The sequence below is a fragment of the Danio rerio genome, chromosome 7 (genome assembly GCF_052040795.2).
Source record: "Danio rerio strain M-AB ecotype USA chromosome 7, GRCz13ab, whole genome shotgun sequence".
Classification (NCBI taxonomy): domain Eukaryota; kingdom Metazoa; phylum Chordata; class Actinopteri; order Cypriniformes; family Danionidae; genus Danio; species Danio rerio.
Genome location: NC_141027.1, coordinates 53,973,517 through 53,997,519, shown reverse-complemented (window position 1 = coordinate 53,997,519; position 24,003 = coordinate 53,973,517).

Here is a 24,003-nt window from a genome sequence, read left to right as displayed (position 1 = left end):
AAAGAGGTGGACCCCTGGGTAGCTTGCTGGGGTCAGAGGCCCCTAGGTGGAGGGCAAGGGGGGCACCATGGGGCCTATACTTCAAGTCCAAGGAGAGAGGTGGACCCTGGGTAGCTTGCTGGGGTCAGAGGCCTCTAGGTGGAGGGCCAGGGGCACCCTGGGGCCTATCCTGAAAGTCCAGGAAGAGAGGTGGACTCCTGGGAAGCTTGCTGGGGTCAGAGGCCCCTAGGTGGAGGGCCAAAGGGCACACTGGGGCCTCTAATGCAAGTCCAGGGAGAGAGGTGGACCCCAGGATAGCTTGCTGGGGTCAGAGGCCCCTAGGTGGAGGGCAAGGGGGGCACATTGGGGATTATACTGCAAGTCCAGGGAGAGAGGTGGACCCCTGGGTAGCTTGCTGGGGTCAGAGGCCCCTAGGTGGAGGGCCAAGGGGAACACTGGGGCCTATCCTGTGAGTCCAGAGAGATAGGAGGACCCCTGGGTAGCTTGCTGGGGTCAGAGGACCCTAGGTGGAGGGCCAAGGGGCACCCTGGGGCCTATACTGCAAGTCCAAGGAGAGAGGTTGACCCCTGGGTAGCTTGCTGGGGTCAGAGGCACCTAGGTGGAGGGCCAGGGGGCACCCTGGGGCCGCTACTGCAAGTCCAAAGAGACAGCTGGACCCCTGGGTAGCTTGCTGGGAACAGAGGCCCCTAAGTGGAGGGTCAGGGGGCACCTTGGGGCCTATACGGCAAGTCCAGGAAAAGAGGTGGACCCCTGGGTAGCTTGCTGGGGTCAGAGGCCCCTAGGTGGAGGGCAAGGGGGGCACCATGGGGCCTATACTTCAAGTCCAAGGAGAGAGGTGGACCCTGGGTAGCTTGCTGGGGTCAGAGGCCCCTAGGTGGAGGGCCAGGGGGCACCCTGGGGCCTATCCTGAAAGTCCAGGAAGAGATGTGGACTCTTGGGAAGCTTGCTGGGGTCAGAGGCCCCTAGGTGGAGGGCCAAGGGGCACACTGGGGCCTCTAATGCAAGTCCAGGGAGAGAGGTGGACCCCTGGGTAGCTTGCTGGGGTCAGAGGCCCCTAGGTGGAGGGACAGGGGGCATGTTGGGGCTTATACGAAAGTCCAGGGAGAGAGGTGGACCCCAGGATAGCTTGCTGGGGTCAGAGGCCCCTAGCTGGAGGGCAAGGGGGGCACATTGGGGATTATACTGCAAGTCCAGGGAGAGAGGTGGACCCCTGGGTAGCTTGCTGGGGTCAAATGACCCTAGGTGGATGGCCAAGGGGCACCCTAGGGACTATCCTGCAAGTCCAGGGAGAGTGGTGGACCCCTGGGTAGCTTGCTGGGGTCAGAGGCCCCTAGGTGGACAGCAAGGGGGGCACCGTGGGGCCTATACTGCAAGTCCAAGGAGAGTGGTGGACCCCTGGGTGGCTTTCTGGGGTCAGAGGCCCCTAGTTGGAGGGCCAAGGTTCAAACTGGGGCCTAAACTGCAAGTCCAGGCAGAGAGGTGGACCCCTGGTTAGCTTGCTGGGGTCAGAGGCCCCTAGGTGGAGGGCCAAGGGGCACCCTGGGGCCTAATCTGCAAGTCCAGGGAGAGAGGTGGACCCCTGGGTAGCTTGCTGGGGTCAGAGGCCCCTAGGTGGAGGGCAAGGGGGGCACCATGGGGCCTATACTTCAAGTCCAAGGAGAGAGGTGGACCCTGGGTAGCTTGCTGGGGTCAGAGGCCTCTAGGTGGAGGGCCAGGGGGCACCCTGGGGCCTATCCTGAAAGTCCAGGAAGAGAGGTGGACTCTTGGGAAGCTTGCTGGGGTCAGAGGCCCCTAGGTGGAGGGCCAAAGGGCACACTGGGGCCTCTAATGCAAGTCCAGGGAGAGAGGTGGACCCCTGGGTAGCTTGCTGGGGTCAGAGGCCCCTAGGTGGAGGGTCAGGGGGCATGTTGGGGCCTATACGAAAGTCCAGGGAGAGAGGTGGACCCCAGGATAGCTTGCTGGGGTCAGAGGCCCCTAGGTGGAGGGCAAGGGGGGCACATTGGGGATTATACTGCAAGTCCAGGGATAGAGGTGGACCCCTGGGTAGCTTGCTGGGGTCAGAGGCCCCTAGGTGGAGGGCCAAGGGGAACCCTGGGGCCTATCCTGTGAGTCCACAGAGATAGGAGGACCCCTGGGTAGCTTGCTGGGGTCAGAGGACCCTAGGTGGAGGGCCAAGGGGCACCCTGGGGCCTATACTGCAAGTCCAAGGAGAGAGGTTGACCCCTGGGTAGCTTGCTGGGGTCAGAGGCACCTAGGTGGAGGGCCAGGGGGCACCCTGGGGCTGCTACTGCAAGTCCAAAGAGACAGCTGGACCCCTGGGTAGCTTGCTGGAAACAGAGGCCCCTAGGTGGAGGGTCAGGGGGCACCTTAGGGCCTATACGGCAAGTCCAGGGAAAGAGGTGGACCCCTGGGTAGCTTGCTGGGGTCAGAGGCCCCTAGGTGGAGGGCAAGGGGGGCACCATGGAGCCTATACTTCAAGTCCAAGAAGAGAGGTGGACCCTGGGTAGCTTGCTGGGGTCAGAGGCCCCTAGGTGGAGGGCCAGGGGGCACCATGGGGCCTATCCTGAAAGTCCAGGAAGAGAGGTGGACTCTTGGGAAGCTTGCTGGGGTCAGAGGCCCCTAGGTGGAGGGCCAAGGGGCACACTGGGGCCTCTAATGCAAGTCCAGGGAGAGAGGTGGACCCCTGGGTAGCTTGCTGGGGTCAGAGGCCCCTAGGTGGAGGGTCAGGGGGGCACATTGGGGATTATACTGCAAGTCCAGGGAGAGAGGTGGACCCCTGGGTAGCTTGCTGGGGTCAAATGACCCTAGGTGGACGGCCAAGGGGCACCCTGGGGACTATCCTGCAAGTCCAGGGAGAGTGGTGGACCCCTGGGTAGCTTGCTGGGGACAGAGGCCCCTAGGTGGACGGCAAGGGGGGCACCCTGGGGCCAATACTGCAAGTCCAAGGAGAGTGGTGGACCCCTGGGTAGCTTTCTGGGGTCAGAGGCCCCTAGTTGGAGGGCCAGGGCCACCCTGGGGCCTATCCTGCAAGTCCAGGAAGAGAGGTGGACCCCTGGGTAGCTTGCTGGGGACAGAGGCCCCTAGGTGGAGGATAAGGGGGCACCCTTGGGGCCTATACGGCAAGTCCAGGGAGAGAGGTGGACAACTGTGTAGCTTGCTGGTGTCAGAGGCCCTTAGGTTGAGGGCAAGGGGGCACCCTGAAGCCTATACTGCAAGTCCAGGGAGAGACGTGGACCCCTGGGTAGCTTGCTGGGGTCAGAGGCACCTAGGTGGAGGGTCAGGGGGCACCCTGGGGCCGCTACTGCAAGTCCAAAGAGACAGCTGGACCCCTGGGTAGCTTGCTGGGGTCAGAAGCCCCTAGGTGGAGGGCAAGTGGGGCACCCTGGGGCCTATACTGCAAGTCCAGGAAGAGAGGTGGAACCCTGGGTAGCTTGCTGGGGTCAAAGGCCCCTAGGTGGTGGGAGAAGGGGTACCCTGGGGCCTCTAAGGCAAGTCCAGGGAGAGAGCTGGACCCCTGGGTAGCATGCTGGGGTCAAAGGCCCCTAGGTGGAGGGCCAAAGGGAACCCAGGGGCCTATCCTGCAAGTCCAGGAAGAGAGGTGGACCCCAGGGTAGCTTGCTGGAGTCAGAACCCCTAGGTGGAGGGGCAAGGGGCACCCTGGGGCGTCTACTGCAAGTCCAGGGAGAGAGGTGGACCCCTGGGTAGCTTGCTGGGTTCAGAGGCCCTTAGGTGGAGGGCCAATGGGCACATGTGGGCCTATACTGCAAGTCCAGGGAGAGAGATGGACCCCTGGGTAGCTTGCTGGTGTCAGAGGCCCCTAGGTGAAGGGCAACGGGGCACCCTGGTTCCTATACTGCAAGTCCAGGGAGAGAGTTGGACCCCTGGGTAGCTTGCTGAGGTAAGAGGCCCCTAGGTGGAGGGTTAGGGGGCACCTTGTGGCCTACCAGGCAAGTCCAAGGAGAGAGGTGGACCCCAGGGTAGCTTGCTGGGGTCAAAGGCCCCTTTGTGGAGGGCCAAAGAGCACACTGGGGCCTGTCCTGCAAGTCCAGGAAGAGAGGTGGACCCCTGGGCAGCTTGCTGGGGTAAGAGGACCCTAGGTGAAGGGCAACGGGGCACCCTGGTTCCTATACTGCAAGTCCAGGGAGAGAGGTGGACCCCTGGGTAGCTTGCTGAGGTAAGAGGCCCCTAGGTGGAGGGTTAGGGGGCACCTTGGGGCCTACACGGCAAGTCCAAGGAGAGAGGTGGACCCCAGGGTAGCTTGCTGGGGTCAGAGGCCCCTAGGTGGAGGGCCAGGGGGCACCCTGGGGCCTATCCTGCAAGTCCAGGGAGAGAGGTGGACCCCTGGGTAGCTTGCTGGGGTCAGAGGCCCCTGGGTGGAGGGCCAGGGTGCACCCTGGGGCCTCTACTAAAAGTCCAGGGAGAGTGGTGGACCCCTGGGTAGCTTGCTGGGGTCAGAGGCCCCTAGGTGGACGGCAAGGGGGGCACCCTGGGGCCTATACTGCAAGTCCAAGGAGAGTGGTGGACCCCTGGGTAGCTTTCTGGGGTCAGAGGCTCCTAGGTGGAGGTCCAGGGGGCACCCTGGGGCCTATACTGCAAGTCCAGGAAGAGAGGTGGACCCCTGGTTAGCTTGCTAGGGTCAGAGGCCACTAGGTGGAGGGCCAAGGGGCAACCTGGGGCGTATACGGCAAGTCCAGGGAAAGAGGTGGACCCCTGGGTAGCTTGCTGGTGTCAGTGGCCCTTAGGTTGAGGGCCAAGGGGCACCCTGTGGCCTATACTGCAAGTCCAGGGAGAGAGGTGGACCCCTTGTTAGCTTGCTAGGGTCAGAGGCCCCTAGGTGGAGGGCCAGGGGCCACCCAGGGGCCTCTACTGCAAGTCCAGAGAGAGAGAGATGGACCCCTGGGTAGCTTGCTGGGGTCCGAGGCCCCTAGGTGAAGGGTCAGGGAGCACATTGGGGCATATACCGCAAGTCCAGGGAGAAAGGTTGACCCCAGGGTAGCTTGCTGGGTTCAGAGGCCCCTAGGTGGACGGCAAGGGGGGCACCCTGGGGCCTATACTGCAAGTCCAAGGAGAGAGGTGGACCCCTTGGTAGCTTGCTGGGGTCAGAGGCCCCTAGGAGAAGGGGCAAGGGGCACACTGGGGCGTCTACTGCAAGTCCAGGGAGAGAGTTGGACCCCTGGGTAGCTTGCTGGGTTCAGAGGCCCCTAGGTGGAGGGCCAATGGGCACATTTGGGCCTATACTGCAAGTCCAGGGAGAGAGATGGACCCCTGGGTAGCTTGCTGGTGTCAGAGGCCCCTAGGTGAAGGGCAACGGGGCACCCTGGTTCCTATACTGCAAGTCCATAGAGAGAGGTGGACCCCTGGGTAGATTGCTGAGGTAAGAGGCCCCTAGGTGAAGGGTTAGGGGGCACCTTGGGGCCTATACGGCAAGTCCAAGGAGAGAGGTGGACCCCAGGGTAGCTTGCTGGGGTCAAAGGCCCCTAGGTGGAGGGCCAAAGAGCACCCTGGGGCCTCTACTGCAAGTCCAGGAAGAGAGGTGGACCCCTGGGTAGCTTGCTGGGGTAAGAGGACCCAAGGTGTAGGGCCAAGGGGCACCCTGGGGGCTATACTGCCAGTCCAAGGAGAGAGGTGGACCCCTGGGTAGCTTGCTGGGGTCAGAAACCCCTAGGTGGAGGGCCATGGGGCACCATGGGGCCTATCCTGCCAGTCCAGGAAGAGAGGTGGACCCATGGGTAGCTTGCTGGGGTCAGAGGCCCCTAGGTGGAGGGCAAGAGGGGCACCCTGGGGCCTATCCTGAAAGTCCAAGGAGAGAGGTGGACCCCTGGGTAGCTTGCTGGGGTCAGAGGCCCCTAGGTGGAGGGATAGGGGGGCACCCTGGGGCCTATACTGCCAGTTTAGGGAGAGAGGTGGACCTCTGGGTAGCTTGCTGGGGTCAGAGGCCCTTAGGTGGATGGTCAGGGGGCACCTTGGGGCCTATACCGCAAGTCCAGGGAGAGAGTTGGACCCCAAGGTAGCTTGCTGGGTCAGAGGCCCCTAGGTGGAGGGCAAGGGGGGCACCTTGGGGCCTATACTACAAGTCCAAGGAGAAAAGTGGACCCCTGGGTAGCTTTATTGATTATGAAGCCCCTAGGTGGAGGGCCATGGGGCACCATGGGGCCTATCCTGCAAGTCCAGGAAGAGAGTTGGACCCCTGGGTAGCTTGCTGGGGTCAGAGGTCCCTAGATGGAGGGCCAAGGGTCACCCTGGGGCCTATACTGCAAGTCCAGCAAGAGAGGTGGACCCCTGGGTAGCTTGCTGGGGTCAGAAGCCCCTAGGTGGAAGGCAAGGGGGCACCCTGGGGCCTATACTGCAAGACCAGGAAGAGAGGTGGACCCCTGGGTAGCTTACTGGGGTCAGAGGCCCCTAGGTGAAGGGCAAGGGGGCACCCTGGTTCCTATACTGCAAGTACAGGGAGAGAGGTGGACCCCTGGGTAGCTTGCTGAGGTAAGAGGCCCCTAGGTGGAGGGTTAGGGGGCACCTTGGGGCCTATACGGCAAGTCCAATGAGAGAGGTGGACCCCAGGGTAGCTTGCTGGGGTCAAAGGCCCCTAGGTGGACGGCAAGGGGGGCACCCTGGGGCCTTTACTGCAAGTCCAAGGAGAGAGGTGGACCCCTTGGTAGCTTGCTGGGGTCAGAGGACCCTAGGAGAAGGGGCAAGGGGCACACTGGGGCGTCTACTGCAAGTCCAGGGAGAGAGTTGGACCCCTGGGTAGCTTGCTGGGTTCAGAGGCCCCTAGGTGGAGGGCCAATGGGCACATTTGGGCCTATACTGCAAGTCCAGGGAGAGAGATGGACCCCTGGGTAGCTTGCTGGTGTCAGAGGCCCCTAGGTGAAGGGCAACGGGGCACCCTGGTTCCTATACTGCAAGTCCATGGAGAGAGGTGGACCCCTGGGTAGATTGCTGAGGTAAGAGGCCCCTAGGTGAAGGGTTAGGGGGCACCTTGGGGCCTATACGGCAAGTCCAAGGAGAGAGGTGGACCCCAGGGTAGCTTGCTGGGGTCAAAGGCCCCTAGGTGGAGGGCCAAAGAGCACCCTGGGGCCTCTACTGCAAGTCCAGGAAGAGAGGTGGACCCCTGGGTAGCTTGCTGGGGTAAGAGGACCCAAGGTGTAGGGCCAAGGGGCACCCTGGGGGCTATACTGCAAGTCCAAGGAGAGAGGTGGACCCCTGGGTAGCTTGCTGGGGTCAGAAACCCCTAGGTGGAGGGCCATGGGGCACCATGGGGCCTATCCTGCCAGTCCAGGAAGAGAGGTGGACCCATGGGTAGCTTGCTGGGGTCAGAGGCCCCTAGGTGGAGGGCGGAGGGGTAACCTGGGGCCTATACTGCAAGTCCAGCGAGAGAGGTGGACCCCTGGGTAGCTTGCTGGGGTCAGAGGCCCCTAGGTGGAAGGCAAGGGGGCATCCTGGGGCCTATACTGCAAGACCAGGAAGAGAGGTGGACCCCTGCGTGGCTTGCTGGGGTCAGAAGCCACTAGCTGGAGGGCCAAGTGGCACCCTGGGGCCTATCCTGCAAGTCCAGGAAAAGAGGTGGACCCCTGGATAGCTTGCTGGGGTCAGAGGCCCCTAGGTGGAGGGCAAGAGGGGCACCCTGGGGCCTATCCTGAAAGTCCAAGGAGAGAGGTGGACCCCTGGGTAGCTTGCTGGGGTCAGAGGCCCCTAGGTGGAGGGATAGGGGGGCACCCTGGGGCCTATACTGCCAGTTTAGGGAGAGAGGTGGACCTCTGGGTAGCTTGCTGGGGTCAGAGGCCCCTAGGTGGATGGTCAGGGGGCACCTTGGGGCCTATACCGCAAGTCCAGGGAGAGAGTTGGACCCCAAGGTAGCTTGCTGGGGTCAGAGGCCCCTAGGTGGAGGGCAAGGGGGACACCTTGGGGCCTATACTACAAGTACAAGGAGAAAAGTGGACCCCTGGGTAGCTTTATTGATTATGAAGCCCCTAGGTGGAGGGCCATGGGGCACCATGGGGCCTATCCTGCAAGTCCAGGAAGAGAGGTGGACCCCTGGGTAGCTTGCTGGGGTCAGAGGTCCTTAGATGGAGGGCCAAGGGTCACCCTGGGGCTATACTGCAAGTCCAGCAAGAGAGGTGGACCCCTGGGTAGTTTGCTGGGGTCAGAAGCCCCTAGGTGGAAGGCAAGGGGGCACCCTGGGGCCTATACTGCAAGACCAGGAAGAGAGGTGGACCCCTGGGTAGCTTACTGGGGTCAGAGGCCCCTAGGTGGAGGGCTAGGGGTCACCCTGGGGCCTATACTGCAAGTCCAAGGAGAGAGGTGGACCCCTGGGTAGCTTGCTGGGGTTAGAGGCCCCTAGGTGGAGGGTAAATGGGCACATTTGGGCCTATACTGCAAGTCCAGGGAGAGAGATAGACCCCCGGGATATCTTGCTGGTGTCAGAGGAACCTAGGTGAAGGGCAATGGGGCACCCTGGTTCCTATACTGCAAGTACAGGGAGAGAGGTGGACCCCTGGGTAGCTTGCTGAGGTAAGAGGCCCCTAGGTGGAGGGTTAGGGGGCACCTTGGGGCCTATACGGCAAGTCCAATGAGAGAGGTGGACCCCAGGGTAGCTTGCTGGGGTCAAAGGCCCCTAGGTGGAAGGCCAAAGAGCACACTGGGGCCTATTCTGCAAGTCCAGGAAGAGAGGTGGACCCCTGGGTAGCTTGCTGGGGTAAGAGGACCCTAGGTGGAGGGCCAAGGGGCACCCTGGGGCCTATACTGCAAGTCCAAGGAGACAGCTGGACCCCTGGGTAGCTTGCTGGGGACAAAGGCCCCTAGGTGGAGGATCATGGGGCACCCTTGGGGCCTATACGGCAAGTCCAGGGAGAGAGGTGGACCCCTGGGTAGCTTGCTGGTGTCAGAGGCCCTTAGGTTGAGGGCAAGGGGGCACCCTGAAGCCTATACTGCAAGTCCAGGGAGAAATGTGGACCACCATGTTGCTTGCTTGGGTCAGAGGCCCCTAGGTGGAGGGCCAAGGGGCACCCTGGGGCCTATACTGCAAGTCCAGGGAGAGAGGTGGACCCCTGGTTAGCTTGCTAGGGTCAGAGGCCACTAGGTGGAGGGCCAAGGGGCAACTTGGGGCCTAAACTGCAAGTCCAGGCAGAGAGGTGGACCCCTGGGTAGCTTGCTGGGGTCAGAGGCCCCTAGGTGGAGGGCCAGGGGGCACCCTGGGGCCTATCCTGCAAGTCCAGGAAGAGAGGTGGACCCCTGGGTAGCTTGCTGGGGTCAGAGGACCCTAGGTGGAGGGCCAAGGGGCACCCTGGGGCCTATACTGCAAGTCCAAGGAGAGAGGTGGACCCCTGGGTAGCTTGCTAGGGTCAGAGGCCCCTAGGTGGAGGGCAAGGGGGGCAACCTGGGGCCTATACTGCAAGTCCAAGGAGAGAGGTGGACCCCTGGGTAGCTTGCTAGGGTCAGAGGCCCCTAGGTGGAGGGCAAGGGGGGCAACCTGGGGCCTATACTGCAAGTCCAAGGAGAGAGGTGGACCCCTTGATAGCTTGCTGGTGTCAGAGGCCCTTAGGTTGAGGGCAAGGGGGCACCCTGAAGCCTATACTGCAAGTCCAGGGAGAAATGTGGACCACCATGTTGCTTGCTTGGGTCAGAGGCCCCTAGGTGGAGGGCCAAGGGGCACCCTGGGGCCTATACTGCAAGTCCAGGGAGAGAGGTGGACCCCTGGTTAGCTTGCTAGGGTCAGAGGCCACTAGGTGGAGGGCCAAGGGGCAACTTGGGGCCTAAACTGCAAGTCCAGGCAGAGAGGTGGACCCCTGGGTAGCTTGCTGGGGTCAGAGGCCCCTAGGTGGAGGACCAGGGGGCACCCTGGGGCCTATCCTGCAAGTCCAGGAAGAGAGGTGGACCCCTGGGTAGCTTGCTGGGGTAAGAGGACCCTAGGTGGAGGGCCAAGGGGCACCCTGGGGCCTATACTGCAAGTCCAAGGAGAGAGGTGGACCCCTTGATAGCTTTCTGGGGTCAGAGATCCCCTAGGTGGAGGGCCAGGGGGCACCCTGGGGCCTATCCTGCAAGTCCAGGAAGAGAGGTGGACCCCTGTGTAGCTTGCTGGGGACAGAGGCCCCTAGGTGGAGGATCAGGGAGCACCCTTGGGGCCTATACGGCAAGTCCAGGGAGAGAGGTGGACCCCTGGGTAGCTTGCTGGTGTCAGAAGCCCTTAGGTTGAGGGCAAGGGGGCACCCTGAAGACTATACTGCAAGTCCAGGGAGAGATGTGGACCACTATATTGCTTGCTTGGGTCAGAGGCCCCTACGTGGAGGGCCAAGGGGCACCCTGGGGCCTATCCTGCAAGTCCAGGAAAAGAGGTGGACCCCTGGGTAGCTTGCTGGGGTCAGAGGCCCCTAGGTGGAGGGCCAAGGGGCAACTTGGGGCCTAAACTGCAAGTCCAGGCAGAGAGGTGGACCCCTGGGTAGCTTGCTGGGGTCAGAGGTCCCTAGGTGGAGGGCCAGGGGACATCCTTGGGCCTCTACTGCAAGTCCAGGGAGAGAGGTGGATCCCTGGATAGCTTGCTGGGGTCAAAGGCCCCTTTGTGGATGACAAGGGGGCACCCTGGGGCCTATACTGCAAGTCCAGGGAGAGAGGTGTACCCCTGGGTAGCTTGCTGGGGTCAGAGACCCATAGGTGAAGGGATAAGGGGGCGCCCTGGGGCCTATACTGCCAGTTTAGGGAGAGAGGTGGACCCCTGGGTAGCTTGCTGGGGTCAGAGGCCCCTAGGTGGAGGGCCAGGGGGCACCCTGGGGCCTATCCTGCAAGTCCAGGGAGAGGTGGACCCATGGGTAGCTTGCTGAGGCAGAGGCCCCTGGGTGGAGGGCCATTGGTTACTCTGGGGCCTCTACTGCAAGTCTAGGGAGAGAGGTGGACCCCTTGGTAGCTTGCTGGGGTCAGAGGCCCCTAGGTGGAGGGCCAGGGGGCACCCTGGGGCCGCTACTGCAAGTCCAGGGAGAGATGTGGTCCCTTTGGTAGCTAGCTGGTGTCAGAAGCCCCTAGGTGGGGGGCCAGGGGGGCATTCTGGGGCCTATACTGCCAGTTTAAGGAGAAAGGTGGACCCCTGGGTAGCTTGCTGGGGTCAGAGGCCCCTAGGTGGAGGGCCAGGGGGCACCCTGGGGCCTATCCTGCAAGTACAGGGAGAGAGGTGGACCCCTGGGTAGCTTGCTGGGGTCAGAGGCCCTTGGGTGGAAGGCCAGGGTGCACCCTGGGGCCTCTACTGCAAGTCCAGGGAGAGTGGTGGACCCCTGGGTAGCTTGCTGGGGTCAGAGGCCCCTAGGTGGACGGCAAGGGGGGCATCCTGGGGCCTATACTGCAAGTCCAAGGAGAGTGGAGGACCCCTAAGTAGCTTTCTGGGGTCAGAGGCCCCTAGGTGGAGGGCCAAGGGGCACCCTGGGGCCTAAACTGCAAGTCCAGGGAGAGAGGTGGACCCCTGGTTAGCTTGCTAGGGTCAGAGGCCACTAGGTGGAGGGCCAAGGGGCAACCTGGGGCCTAAACTGCAAGTCCAGGCAGAGAGGTGGACCCCTGGGTAGATTGCTGGGGTCAGAGGCCCCTAGGTGGAGGGCCAGGGGAGACCCTCGGGCCTCTACTGCAAGTCCATGGAGAGAGGTGGATCCCTGGATAGCTTGCTGGGGTCAGGGGCCCCTTTGTGGATGGCAAGGGGGCACCCTGGGGCCTATACTGCAAGTCCAGGGAGAGAGGTGTACCCCTGGGTAGCTTGCTGGGGTCAGAGACCCAAAGGTGAAGGGATAGGGGGGCACCCTGGGGCCTATACTGAAAAATTAGGGAGAATGGTGGACCCCTGGGTTGCTTACTGGGGTCAGAGGCCCCTAGGTTTAGGGCCAGGGGGCACCCAGGGGCCTCTTACGGCAAGTCCAGAGAGAGAGAGCTGGACCCCTGGGTAGCTTGCTTGGGTCCGAGGCCCCTAGGTGAAGGGTCAGGGAGCACATTGGGGCATATACCGCAAGTCCAGGGACAGAGGTGGACCCCAGGGTAGCTTGCTGGGGTCAGAGGCCCCTAGGTGGAGGGCAAGGGGGGCACCCTGGGGCCTATACTGCAAGTTCAAGGAGAGAGGTGGACCCCTTGGTAGCTTGCTGGGGTCAGAGGCCCCTAGGTGAAGGGGCAAGGGGCACACTGGGGCGTCTACTGCAAGTCCAGGGTGAGAGGTGGACCCCTGGGTAGCTTGCTGGGTTCAGAGGCCCCTAGGTGGAGGGCCAATAGGCACATTTGGGCCTATACTGCAAGTCCAGGGAGAGAGGTGGACCCCTTGATAGCTTTCTGGGGTGAGAGGCCCCTAGGTGGAGGGCCAGGGAGCACCCTGGGGCCTATCCTGCAAGTCCAGGGAGAGAGGTGGACCCCTGGGTAGCTTGCTGAGGTAAGAGGCCCCTAGGTGGAGGGTTAGGGGGCACCTTAGGGCCTATACGGCAAGTCCAAGGAGAGAGGTGGACCCCAGGGTAGCTTGCTGGGGTCAAAGGCCCCTAGGTGGAGGGCCAAAGAGCACCCTGGGGCCTATCCTGCAAGTCCAGGAAGAGAGGTGGACCCCTGGGTAGCTTGCTGGGGTAAGAGGACCCTAGGTGGAGGGCCAAGGGGCACCCTCGGGCAAATACTGCAAGTCCAAGGAGAGAGGTGGACCCCTGGGTAGCTTGCTGGGGTCAGAGGCCCCTAGGTGGAGGGCCAGGGGAAACCCTGGGGCCTCTACTGCAAATCCAGGGAGAGAGTTGGACCCCTGGGTAGCTTGCTGGGATCAGAGGCCCCTAGGTGGGGGGCCAGGGGGCACCCTGGGGCCTTTCCTGCAAGTCCAGGGAGAGAGGTGGACCCCAGGGTAGCTTGCAGGGTTCAGAGGCCCATAGGTGGAGGGCATGGGGGGCACCCTGGGGCCTATACTGCAAGTCCAAGGAGAGAGGTGGACCCCTTGATAGCTTTCTGGGGTCAGAGGCCCCTAGGTGGAGGGCCAGTGAGCACCCTGGGGCCTATCCTGCAAGTCCAGGAAGAGAGGTGGACCCCTGGGTAGCTTGCTGGGGTCAGAGGCCCCTAGACGGAGGGTTAAGTGGAACCCTGGGGCCTCTACTGCAAGTCCAAAGAGACAGCTGGACCCCTGGGTAGCTTGCTGGGAACAAAGGCCCCTAGGTGGAGGGTCAGGGGGCACCTTGGGGCCTATACGGCAAGTCCAGGGTGAGAGGTGGACCCCTGGGTAGCTTGCTTGGGTCAGAGGCCCCTAGGTGGAGGGCAAGGGGGGCACCATGGGGCCTACACTGCAAGTCCAAGGAGAGAGGTGGACCCCTGGGTAGCTTGCTGGGGTCAGAGGCCCCTAGGTGGAGGGCCAGGGGGCACCCTGGGGCCTATCCTGAAAGTCCAGGATAAGAGGTGGACTCCTGGGTAGCTTGCTGGGGTCAGAGGCCCGTAGGTGGAGGGCCAAGGGACACCCTGGGGCCTCTAATGCAAGTCCAGGGAGATAGGTGGACCCCTGGGTAGCTTGCCGGAGTCAGAGGCCCCTAGGTAGAGGGTCAGGGGGCATGTTGCGGCCTATACGAAAGTCCAGGGAGAGAGGTGGACCCCAGGATAGCTTGCTGGGGTCAGAGGCCACTAGGTGGAGGGCAAGGAGGGAACATTGGGGCCTATACTGCAAGTTCAGGGAGAGAGGTGGACCCCTGGGTAGCTTGCTGGGGTCAAATGACCCTAGGTGGAGGGCCAAGGGGCACCCTGGGGACTATCCTGCAAGTCCAGGGAGAGTGGTGGACCCCTGGGTAGCTTGCTGGGGTCAGAGGCTCCTAGGTGGACGGCAAGGGGGGCACCCTGGGGCCTATACTGCAAGTCCAAGGAGAGTTGTGGACCCCTGGGTAGCTTTCTGGGGTCAGAGGCTCCTAGGTGGAGGTCCAGGGGGCACCCTGGGGCCTATACTGCAAGTCCAGGAAGAGAGGTGGACCCCTGGTTAGCTTGCTAGGGTCAGAGGCCACTAGGTGGAGGGCCAAGGGGCAACCTGGGGCGTATACGGCAAGTCCAGGGAAAGAGGTGGACCCCTGGGTAGCTTGCTGGTGTCAGTGGCCCTTAGGTTGAGGGCCAAGGGGCACCCTGTGGCCTATACTGCAAGTCCAGGGAGAGAGGTGGACCCCTTGTTAGCTTGCTAGGGTCAGAGGCCCCTAGGTGGAGGGCCAGGGGCCACCCAGGGGCCTCTACTGCAAGTCCAGAGAGAGAGAGATGGACCCCTGGGTAGCTTGCTGGGGTCCGAGGCCCCTAGGTGAAGGGTCAGGGAGCACATTGGGGCATATACCGCAAGTCCAGGGAGAAAGGTTGACCCCAGGGTAGCTTGCTGGGTTCAGAGGCCCCTAGGTGGACGGCAAGGGGGGCACCCTGGGGCCTATACTGCAAGTCCAAGGAGAGAGGTGGACCCCTTGGTAGCTTGCTGGGGTCAGAGGCCCCTAGGAGAAGGGGCAAGGGGCACACTGGGGCGTCTACTGCAAGTCCAGGGAGAGAGTTGGACCCCTGGGTAGCTTGCTGGGTTCAGAGGCCCCTAGGTGGAGGGCCAATGGGCACATTTGGGCCTATACTGCAAGTCCAGGGAGAGAGATGGACCCCTGGGTAGCTTGCTGGTGTCAGAGGCCCCTAGGTGAAGGGCAACGGGGCACCCTGGTTCCTATACTGCAAGTCCATAGAGAGAGGTGGACCCCTGGGTAGATTGCTGAGGTAAGAGGCCCCTAGGTGAAGGGTTAGGGGGCACCTTGGGGCCTATACGGCAAGTCCAAGGAGAGAGGTGGACCCCAGGGTAGCTTGCTGGGGTCAAAGGCCCCTAGGTGGAGGGCCAAAGAGCACCCTGGGGCCTCTACTGCAAGTCCAGGAAGAGAGGTGGACCCCTGGGTAGCTTGCTGGGGTAAGAGGACCCAAGGTGTAGGGCCAAGGGGCACCCTGGGGGCTATACTGCCAGTCCAAGGAGAGAGGTGGACCCCTGGGTAGCTTGCTGGGGTCAGAAACCCCTAGGTGGAGGGCCATGGGGCACCATGGGGCCTATCCTGCCAGTCCAGGAAGAGAGGTGGACCCATGGGTAGCTTGCTGGGGTCAGAGGCCCCTAGGTGGAGGGCAAGAGGGGCACCCTGGGGCCTATCCTGAAAGTCCAAGGAGAGAGGTGGACCCCTGGGTAGCTTGCTGGGGTCAGAGGCCCCTAGGTGGAGGGATAGGGGGGCACCCTGGGGCCTATACTGCCAGTTTAGGGAGAGAGGTGGACCTCTGGGTAGCTTGCTGGGGTCAGAGGCCCTTAAGTGGATGGTCAGGGGGCACCTTGGGGCCTATACCGCAAGTCCAGGGAGAGAGTTGGACCCCAAGGTAGCTTGCTGGGTCAGAGGCCCCTAGGTGGAGGGCAAGGGGGGCACCTTGGGGCCTATACTACAAGTCCAAGGAGAAAAGTGGACCCCTGGGTAGCTTTATTGATTATGAAGCCCCTAGGTGGAGGGCCATGGGGCACCATGGGGCCTATCCTGCAAGTCCAGGAAGAGAGTTGGACCCCTGGGTAGCTTGCTGGGGTCAGAGGTCCCTAGATGGAGGGCCAAGGGTCACCCTGGGGCCTATACTGCAAGTCCAGCAAGAGAGGTGGACCCCTGGGTAGCTTGCTGGGGTCAGAAGCCCCTAGGTGGAAGGCAAGGGGGCACCCTGGGGCCTATACTGCAAGACCAGGAAGAGAGGTGGACCCCTGGGTAGCTTACTGGGGTCAGAGGCCCCTAGGTGGGGGGCTAGAGGGTCACCCTGGGGCCTATACTGCAAGTCCAAGGAGAGAGGTGGACCCCTGGGTAGCTTGCTGGGGTTAGAGGCCCCTAGGTGGAGGGTAAATGGGCACATTTGGGCCTATACTGCAAGTCCAGGGAGAGAGATAGACCCCCGGGATATCTTGCTGGTGTCAGAGGAACCTAGGTGAAGGGCAAGGGGGCACCCTGGTTCCTATACTGCAAGTACAGGGAGAGAGGTGGACCCCTGGGTAGCTTGCTGAGGTAAGAGGCCCCTAGGTGGAGGGTTAGGGGGCACCTTGGGGCCTATACGGCAAGTCCAATGAGAGAGGTGGACCCCAGGGTAGCTTGCTGGGGTCAAAGGCCCCTAGGTGGACGGCAAGGGGGGCACCCTGGGGCCTTTACTGCAAGTCCAAGGAGAGAGGTGGACCCCTTGGTAGCTTGCTGGGGTCAGAGGACCCTAGGAGAAGGGGCAAGGGGCACACTGGGGCGTCTACTGCAAGTCCAGGGAGAGAGTTGGACCCCTGGGTAGCTTGCTGGGTTCAGAGGCCCCTAGGTGGAGGGCCAATGGGCACATTTGGGCCTATACTGCAAGTCCAGGGAGAGAGATGGACCCCTGGGTAGCTTGCTGGTGTCAGAGGCCCCTAGGTGAAGGGCAACGGGGCACCCTGGTTCCTATACTGCAAGTCCATGGAGAGAGGTGGACCCCTGGGTAGATTGCTGAGGTAAGAGGCCCCTAGGTGAAGGGTTAGGGGGCACCTTGGGGCCTATACGGCAAGTCCAAGGAGAGAGGTGGACCCCAGGGTAGCTTGCTGGGGTCAAAGGCCCCTAGGTGGAGGGCCAAAGAGCACCCTGGGGCCTCTACTGCAAGTCCAGGAAGAGAGGTGGACCCCTGGGTAGCTTGCTGGGGTAAGAGGACCCAAGGTGTAGGGCCAAGGGGCACCCTGGGGGCTATACTGCAAGTCCAAGGAGAGAGGTGGACCCCTGGGTAGCTTGCTGGGGTCAGAAACCCCTAGGTGGAGGGCCATGGGGCACCATGGGGCCTATCCTGCCAGTCCAGGAAGAGAGGTGGACCCATGGGTAGCTTGCTGGGGTCAGAGGCCCCTAGGTGGAGGGCGGAGGGGTAACCTGGGGCCTATACTGCAAGTCCAGCGAGAGAGGTGGACCCCTGGGTAGCTTGCTGGGGTCAGAGGCCCCTAGGTGGAAGGCAAGGGGGCATCCTGGGGCCTATACTGCAAGACCAGGAAGAGAGGTGGACCCCTGCGTGGCTTGCTGGGGTCAGAAGCCACTAGCTGGAGGGCCAAGTGGCACCCTGGGGCCTATCCTGCAAGTCCAGGAAAAGAGGTGGACCCCTGGATAGCTTGCTGGGGTCAGAGGCCCCTAGGTGGAGGGCAAGAGGGGCACCCTGGGGCCTATCCTGAAAATCCAAGGAGAGAGGTGGACCCCTGGGTAGCTTGCTGGGGTCAGAGGCCCCTAGGTGGAGGGATAGGGGGGCACCCTGGGGCCTATACTGCCAGTTTAGGGAGAGAGGTGGACCTCTGGGTAGCTTGCTGGGGTCAGAGGCCCCTAGGTGGATGGTCAGGGGGCACCTTGGGGCCTATACCGCAAGTCCAGGGAGAGAGTTGGACCCCAAGGTAGCTTGCTGGGGTCAGAGGCCCCTAGGTGGAGGGCAAGGGGGACACCTTGGGGCCTATACTACAAGTCCAAGGAGAAAAGTGGACCCCTGGGTAGCTTTATTGATTATGAAGCCCCTAGGTGGAGGGCCATGGGGCACCATGGGGCCTATCCTGCAAGTCCAGGAAGAGAGGTGGACCCCTGGGTAGCTTGCTGGGGTCAGAGGTCCTTAGATGGAGGGCCAAGGGTCACCCTGGGGCTATACTGCAAGTCCAGCAAGAGAGGTGGACCCCTGGGTAGTTTGCTGGGGTCAGAAGCCCCTAGGTGGAAGGCAAGGGGGCACCCTGGGGCCTATACTGCAAGACCAGGAAGAGAGGTGGACCCCTGGGTAGCTTACTGGGGTCAGAGGCCCCTAGGTGGAGGGCTAGGGGGTCACCCTGGGGCCTATACTGCAAGTCCAAGGAGAGAGGTGGACCCCTGTTTAGCTTGCTGGGGTTAGAGGCCCCTAGGTGGAGGGTAAATGGGCACATTTGGGCCTATACTGCAAGTCCAGGGAGAGAGATAGACCCCCGGGATATCTTGCTGGTGTCAGAGGAACCTAGGTGAAGGGCAATGGGGCACCCTGGTTCCTATACTGCAAGTACAGGGAGAGAGGTGGACCCCTGGGTAGCTTGCTGAGGTAAGAGGCCCCTAGGTGGAGGGTTAGGGGGCACCTTGGGGCCTATACGGCAAGTCCAATGAGAGAGGTGGACCCCAGGGTAGCTTGCTGGGGTCAAAGGCCCCTAGGTGGAAGGCCAAAGAGCACACTGGGGCCTATTCTGCAAGTCCAGGAAGAGAGGTGGACCCCTGGGTAGCTTGCTGGGGTAAGAGGACCCTAGGTGGAGGGCCAAGGGGCACCCTGGGGCCTATACTGCAAGTCCAAGGAGACAGCTGGACCCCTGGGTAGCTTGCTGGGGACAAAGGCCCCTAGGTGGAGGATCATGGGGCACCCTTGGGGCCTATACGGCAAGTCCAGGGAGAGAGGTGGACCCCTGGGTAGCTTGCTGGTGTCAGAGGCCCTTAGGTTGAGGGCAAGGGGGCACCCTGAAGCCTATACTGCAAGTCCAGGGAGAAATGTGGACCACCATGTTGCTTGCTTGGGTCAGAGGCCCCTAGGTGGAGGGCCAAGGGGCACCCTGGGGCCTATACTGCAAGTCCAGGGAGAGAGGTGGACCCCTGGTTAGCTTGCTAGGGTCAGAGGCCACTAGGTGGAGGGCCAAGGGGCAACTTGGGGCCTAAACTGCAAGTCCAGGCAGAGAGGTGGACCCCTGGGTAGCTTGCTGGGGTCAGAGGCCCCTAGGTGGAGGGCCAGGGGGCACCCTGGGGCCTATCCTGCAAGTCCAGGAAGAGAGGTGGACCCCTGGGTAGCTTGCTGGGGTCAGAGGACCCTAGGTGGAGGGCCAAGGGGCACCCTGGGGCCTATACTGCAAGTCCAAGGAGAGAGGTGGACCCCTGGGTAGCTTGCTAGGGTCAGAGGCCCCTAGGTGGAGGGCAAGGGGGGCAACCTGGGGCCTATACTGCAAGTCCAAGGAGAGAGGTGGACCCCTGGGTAGCTTGCTAGGGTCAGAGGCCCCTAGGTGGAGGGCAAGGGGGGCAACCTGGGGCCTATACTGCAAGTCCAAGGAGAGAGGTGGACCCCTTGATAGCTTGCTGGTGTCAGAGGCCCTTAGGTTGAGGGCAAGGGGGCACCCTGAAGCCTATACTGCAAGTCCAGGGAGAAATGTGGACCACCATGTTGCTTGCTTGGGTCAGAGGCCCCTAGGTGGAGGGCCAAGGGGCACCCTGGGGCCTATACTGCAAGTCCAGGGAGAGAGGTGGACCCCTGGTTAGCTTGCTAGGGTCAGAGGCCACTAGGTGGAGGGCCAAGGGGCAACTTGGGGCCTAAACTGCAAGTCCAGGCAGAGAGGTGGACCCCTGGGTAGCTTGCTGGGGTCAGAGGCCCCTAGGTGGAGGACCAGGGGGCACCCTGGGGCCTATCCTGCAAGTCCAGGAAGAGAGGTGGACCCCTGGGTAGCTTGCTGGGGTAAGAGGACCCTAGGTGGAGGGCCAAGGGGCACCCTGGGGCCTATACTGCAAGTCCAAGGAGAGAGGTGGACCCCTTGATAGCTTTCTGGGGTCAGAGATCCCCTAGGTGGAGGGCCAGGGGGCACCCTGGGGCCTTTCCTGCAAGTCCAGGAAGAGAGGTGGACCCCTGTGTAGCTTGCTGGGGACAGAGGCCCCTAGGTGGAGGATCAGGGAGCACCCTTGGGGCCTATACGGCAAGTCCAGGGAGAGAGGTGGACCCCTGGGTAGCTTGCTGGTGTCAGAAGCCCTTAGGTTGAGGGCAAGGGGGCACCCTGGAGACTATACTGCAAGTCCAGGGAGAGATGTGGACCACTATATTGCTTGCTTGGGTCAGAGGCCCCTAGGTGGAGGGCCAAGGGGCACCCTGGGGCCTATCCTGCAAGTCCAGGAAAAGAGGTGGACCCCTGGGTAGCTTGCTGGGGTCAGAGGCCCCTAGGTGGAGGGCCAAGGGGCAACTTGGGGCCTAAACTGCAAGTCCAGGCAGATAGGTGGACCCCTGGGTAGCTTGCTGGGGTCAGAGGTCCCTAGGTGGAGGGCCAGGGGACATCCTTGGGCCTCTACTGCAAGTCCAGGGAGAGAGGTGGATCCCTGGATAGCTTGCTGGGGTCAAAGGCCCCTTTGTGGATGACAAGGGGGCACCCTGGGGCCTATACTGCAAGTCCAGGGAGAGAGGTGTACCCCTGGGTAGCTTGCTGGGGTCAGAGACCCATAGGTGAAGGGATAAGGGGGCGCCCTGGGGCCTATACTGCCAGTTTAGGGAGAGAGGTGGACCCCTGGGTAGCTTGCTGGGGTCAGAGGCCCCTAGGTGGAGGGCCAGGGGGCACCCTGGGGCCTATCCTGCAAGTCCAGGGAGAGGTGGACCCATGGGTAGCTTGCTGAGGCAGAGGCCCCTGGGTGGAGGGCCATTGGTTACTCTGGGGCCTCTACTGCAAGTCTAGGGAGAGAGGTGGACCCCTTGGTAGCTTGCTGGGGTCAGAGGCCCCTAGGTGGAGGGCCAGGGGGCACCCTGGGGCCGCTACTGCAAGTCCAGGGAGAGATGTGGTCCCTTTGGTAGCTAGCTGGTGTCAGAAGCCCCTAGGTGGGGGGCCAGGGGGGCATTTTGGGGCCTATACTGCCAGTTTAAGGAGAAAGGTGGACCCCTGGGTAGCTTGCTGGGGTCAGAGGCCCCTAGGTGGAGGGCCAGGGGGCACCCTGGGGCCTATCCTGCAAGTACAGGGAGAGAGGTGGACCCCTGGGTAGCTTGCTGGGGTCAGAGGCCCTTGGGTGGAAGGCCAGGGTGCACCCTGGGGCCTCTACTGCAAGTCCAGGGAGAGTGGTGGACCCCTGGGTAGCTTGCTGGGGTCAGAGGCCCCTAGGTGGACGGCAAGGGGGGCATCCTGGGGCCTATACTGCAAGTCCAAGGAGAGTGGAGGACCCCTAAGTAGCTTTCTGGGGTCAGAGGCCCCTAGGTGGAGGGCCAAGGGGCACCCTGGGGCCTAAACTGCAAGTCCAGGGAGAGAGGTGGACCCCTGGTTAGCTTGCTAGGGTCAGAGGCCACTAGGTGGAGGGCCAAGGGGCAACCTGGGGCCTAAACTGCAAGTCCAGGCAGAGAGGTGGACCCCTGGGTAGATTGCTGGGGTCAGAGGCCCCTAGGTGGAGGGCCAGGGGAGACCCTCGGGCCTCTACTGCAAGTCCATGGAGAGAGGTGGATCCCTGGATAGCTTGCTGGGGTCAGGGGCCCCTTTGTGGATGGCAAGGGGGCACCCTGGGGCCTATACTGCAAGTCCAGGGAGAGAGGTGTACCCCTGGGTAGCTTGCTGGGGTCAGAGACCCAAAGGTGAAGGGATAGGGGGGCACCCTGGGGCCTATACTGAAAAATTAGGGAGAATGGTGGACCCCTGGGTTGCTTACTGGGGTCAGAGGCCCCTAGGTTTAGGGCCAGGGGGCACCCAGGGGCCTCTTACGGCAAGTCCAGAGAGAGAGAGCTGGACCCCTGGGTAGCTTGCTTGGGTCCGAGGCCCCTAGGTGAAGGGTCAGGGAGCACATTGGGGCATATACCGCAAGTCCAGGGACAGAGGTGGACCCCAGGGTAGCTTGCTGGGGTCAGAGGCCCCTAGGTGGAGGGCAAGGGGGGCACCCTGGGGCCTATACTGCAAGTTCAAGGAGAGAGGTGGACCCCTTGGTAGCTTGCTGGGGTCAGAGGCCCCTAGGTGAAGGGGCAAGGGGCACACTGGGGCGTCTACTGCAAGTCCAGGGTGAGAGGTGGACCCCTGGGTAGCTTGCTGGGTTCAGAGGCCCCTAGGTGGAGGGCCAATAGGCACATTTGGGCCTATACTGCAAGTCCAGGGAGAGAGGTGGACCCCTTGATAGCTTTCTGGGGTGAGAGGCCCCTAGGTGGAGGGCCAGGGAGCACCCTGGGGCCTATCCTGCAAGTCCAGGGAGAGAGGTGGACCCCTGGGTAGCTTGCTGAGGTAAGAGGCCCCTAGGTGGAGGGTTAGGGGGCACCTTAGGGCCTATACGGCAAGTCCAAGGAGAGAGGTGGACCCCAGGGTAGCTTGCTGGGGTCAAAGGCCCCTAGGTGGAGGGCCAAAGAGCACCCTGGGGCCTATCCTGCAAGTCCAGGAAGAGAGGTGGACCCCTGGGTAGCTTGCTGGGGTAAGAGGACCCTAGGTGGAGGGCCAAGGGGCACCCTCGGGCAAATACTGCAAGTCCAAGGAGAGAGGTGGACCCCTGGGTAGCTTGCTGGGGTCAGAGGCCCCTAGGTGGAGGGCCAGGGGAAACCCTGGGGCCTCTACTGCAAATCCAGGGAGAGAGTTGGACCCCTGGGTAGCTTGCTGGGATCAGAGGCCCCTAGGTGGGGGGCCAGGGGGCACCCTGGGGCCTTTCCTGCAAGTCCAGGGAGAGAGGTGGACCCCAGGGTAGCTTGCAGGGTTCAGAGGCCCATAGGTGGAGGGCATGGGGGGCACCCTGGGGCCTATACTGCAAGTCCAAGGAGAGAGGTGGACCCCTTGATAGCTTTCTGGGGTCAGAGGCCCCTAGGTGGAGGGCCAGTGAGCACCCTGGGGCCTATCCTGCAAGTCCAGGAAGAGAGGTGGACCCCTGGGTAGCTTGCTGGGGTCAGAGGCCCCTAGACGGAGGGTTAAGTGGAACCCTGGGGCCTCTACTGCAAGTCCAAAGAGACAGCTGGACCCCTGGGTAGCTTGCTGGGAACAAAGGCCCCTAGGTGGAGGGTCAGGGGGCACCTTGGGGCCTATACGGCAAGTCCAGGGTGAGAGGTGGACCCCTGGGTAGCTTGCTTGGGTCAGAGGCCCCTAGGTGGAGGGCAAGGGGGGCACCATGGGGCCTACACTGCAAGTCCAAGGAGAGAGGTGGACCCCTGGGTAGCTTGCTGGGGTCAGAGGCCCCTAGGTGGAGGGCCAGGGGGCACCCTGGGGCCTATCCTGAAAGTCCAGGATAAGAGGTGGACTCCTGGGTAGCTTGCTGGGGTCAGAGGCCCGTAGGTGGAGGGCCAAGGGACACCCTGGGGCCTCTAATGCAAGTCCAGGGAGATAGGTGGACCCCTGGGTAGCTTGCCGGAGTCAGAGGCCCCTAGGTAGAGGGTCAGGGGGCATGTTGCGGCCTATACGAAAGTCCAGGGAGAGAGGTGGACCCCAGGATAGCTTGCTGGGGTCAGAGGCCACTAGGTGGAGGGCAAGGAGGGAACATTGGGGCCTATACTGCAAGTTCAGGGAGAGAGGTGGACCCCTGGGTAGCTTGCTGGGGTCAAATGACCCTAGGTGGAGGGCCAAGGGGCACCCTGGGGACTATCCTGCAAGTCCAGGGAGAGTGGTGGACCCCTGGGTAGCTTGCTGGGGTCAGAGGCTCCTAGGTGGACGGCAAGGGGGGCACCCTGGGGCCTATACTGCAAGTCCAAGGAGAGTTGTGGACCCCTGGGTAGCTTTCTGGGGTCAGAGGCCCCTAGGTGGAGGGCCAGGGGGCACCCTGGGGCCTATCCTGCAAGTGCAAGGAGAGAGGTGGAAAACTGGGTAGCTTGCTGGGGTCAAAGGCCCCTTGGTGGAGGGAGAGGGGGTACCCTGGTGCCTCTAATGCAAGTCCAGGGAGAGAGGTGGACCAATAGGTAGCATGCTGGGGTCAAAGGCCCCTAGGTGGAGGGCCAAAGGGCACCCAGGGGCCTATCCTGCAAGTGTAGGAAGAGAGAGGGACCCCAGGGTAGCTTGCTGGGGTCAGAGGCCCCTAGGTGGAGGGCAAGGGGGCACCCTAGGGCCTATACTGCAAGACCAGGAAGAGAGGTGGACCCCTGGGTAGCTTGCTGGGGTCAGAAGCCCCTAGCTGGAAGGCCAGCGGGCACACTGGGGCCTATTCGGCAAGTCCAGGGAGAGAGGTAGACCCCTGGGTAGCTTTCTGGTGTCAGAGGCCCTTAGGTGGAGGGCAAGGGGGCACCCTGGAGCCTATACTGCAAGTCCAGGGAGAGATGTGGACCACTGGGTAGCTTTCCTGGGTCAGAGGCCCCTAGGTGGAGGGCCAAGGCGCACCCTGGGGCCTATACTGCAAGTCCAGGGAGAGAGCTGGACCCCTGGGTAGCTTGCTGGGA